Source organism: Octodon degus, unplaced genomic scaffold (genome assembly GCF_000260255.1).
Source record: "Octodon degus isolate 3935 unplaced genomic scaffold, OctDeg1.0 scaffold00008, whole genome shotgun sequence".
In the NCBI taxonomy this organism is placed as follows: domain Eukaryota; kingdom Metazoa; phylum Chordata; class Mammalia; order Rodentia; family Octodontidae; genus Octodon; species Octodon degus.
In genome coordinates, this window is record NW_004524584.1 from 1,621,060 (window position 1) to 1,623,615 (window position 2,556).

A 2,556-nucleotide genomic window follows, 5' to 3' on the forward strand; every position below is an offset into this window, starting at 1 on the left:
ATTTTGTTCCTTCTCGTCATTTTGTGTAGCACTGTCTCCTGACCTTTGTTGTAGATCCTTAGCACGTACTCAAGTTCAGGTGCAGATCTACAAGGTTTGGATTTATCCAGCTGTGCCTGGCTTGAGTCTGGCTGCTCTGCTCAGCTCCTTCCTGCTGCTGCCCTTGGGGAGTGAACCTGTTGTGCCCCTCTGGCAAGATGTTCTGCTCCTAGACTAGCTGGGTGGTTCTATCCCCTACACTCTCTGCAGGGATGGCAGTTGCAGGGTTACACCCAAGGCCTGTATGCCAGGCCTGAGCTGAGCCTGGAGGGGAGAAGGTGGAGTAGGGGCGAGAGACAGCTCTCCCACACACTCACCGGGTCTGGGCTAGGACTGTGTCTGGGGGTTCCCAGCATGGGTCAGAAATTTCTACTCGGTGGGCGGGGTGAGGGAGGTGCTGCAGAGAGGTGGGGTCATCCCAAGGGGGTGGAAGAGGGTCTCACCCAGGCTGCGCCTGGGCTGGGACTAGTAGGATGTCCCGCCGGCACAGGGTAGCTGGAAGCTCTCCCACACACTCACCAGACCTGGGCTAGGACATGGTCTGGGGGTTTTCAGAATGCAGCAGAAATTCCTACTCAGCGGGCTGAGTGGGGGAGGTGCTGCGAAGTGGTGGGGGGCATCCCAATGGGGTGGGAGAGGGTTTCACCCACTCTACGCCTGGGCTGGGACCAGTAGTAGGTCCCACTGGCCTAGGGTAGCCAGACGGTCTCCCACACACTCATCGGACCTAGGCTAGGACTAATCATGCAAAATTAAACAAATATCAATTCTATTAAATGACAACAATAATGGCTCATGTTGGGACAAAAAATAATTTGGAACTATATTACCAGAAATGAAAATAATTAAGGCACAGAAGATGGGGGAAGGGGAGATAACCTTAAGCCTTAAAGGCCTATATTAAACTTTTATGAGGAATCAGAAAAATGAGAGCATAAATTGTCTAAATTAATAGAGGAATACAATGGAATTTTAAAGTTGCACAAGGAGGGGAGAGTCTCTGACCTTAAGGATTTCAGAGTCTGGTAAAAGAGACAAATAAATAAGTACAGAATTCTACTGACCATATTTTAAATACGTAAGATCAAATTTTGAGGAGGATCTTGGGAGGTGGGTTGTGATACACAGTCACAACTCTCAAGAGTGAAAGTGGTGCAAGTGCTACAGAGGATGACCAGCCATTAGCTTCCTGACTGCTTTGGTTACTTTTCTTATTGCTGAAGTAAAATAACTGACATTGAAAATTAAAAGAGGAAAGGCTTGTTTGGCTCGCAGTTTGTAGAGGTTTCAGTCTATAGTTGGTTGACTCCAAGTCAGGGTGGCATGAAGAGGGGCATCAGAGGGGAGAAACAGTTCATGGCAAGCAGAAGGCAACAAGCAGCAATTGAAGCTTCCCTTTATACCTGCCACTAGGGTGGATAGCACCCATACCCAGAACTATGCCAAACCTATCAGCCAATCAGTGGACTAATTTAGTAATCAGACACACTTAATCTCAGCATCATACACTCTAGATCCAGCCCTCACTAAAAAAAAAAAAAAAAAAAAAAAAAAAAAAAAAAGCCCACTTGTGACCATAAAGCTTTGGGGTATCTAAGCATAAACCATAACACCAGCCTTCCTGTCACTGTGGGGCCCTTGGAGTCACTGAACCACATACAGACCTGTGCACAGGGCACACAGGCACAGGCAGACATGCTATAATAGAAGTGTTGTGTAAATATCACAGACCCAATAATAATCTAAATGCTCATTAATAGAAAAATCACTAGTATGAATATTTTTCTGGAGTAAGAAGGAAAACAGTCAAGCTAGTAACTCACCAAACACACATGCATGCAGGCTTGCACACAGGTACACTTCTCCATAGAAAGGTCTTCCAGGCCTAGGACAGGACAGAGCAGGGCTCTGGTGCCTTAACAGTGAACAATGAAAGTCAGCTGAACTGATGTGGCAGATTGACAACTGGTGGTCAACTTGTAAAACCCAGCTGGAATGAATGAGTGTGGTTCTGGGTGTTAGAGAACCAGCTACAGAGTACTGCTGGCAGCATAGGAGGCAGAACTGGACAGGAAGAAGTTGAGAAGATGTAGGGAGCTGTCAGTTTTCCTGGAGGAGCTTGTCATGCTGGCTTTCCAAATGAACTCAGCTGCTCTCATTGTCAAAGGAGCTCAGGACCTTACTGTCACTGAGAATGGCTGTTTTACTCTGGGGGAGCTCTGGCCCTCACTGTGAGCATCAATTCCTGGCTCTGGAAGGGAAGATGGTGCAGTGCTTGGTCTCCGTGAGAAGCTTGTTGCATTGACTTTCCTCATGCGAACTTGGATTTTCTCATTGTTAGAGGAGCTCAGGACCTCACTGTCACTGAAAACAACTGTGGTATTCTTTGGGGAAGCTCTGGTTCTTACTTTGTCACTTCCTGGCTCCACTAAAGATCCCTCAGGGGCCCAGGAGATGGCTCAGTAGGATAAATGCTTCTCTGGCAAGCGCAAGGGCCTGAGTTCAATCCCCAGTTCT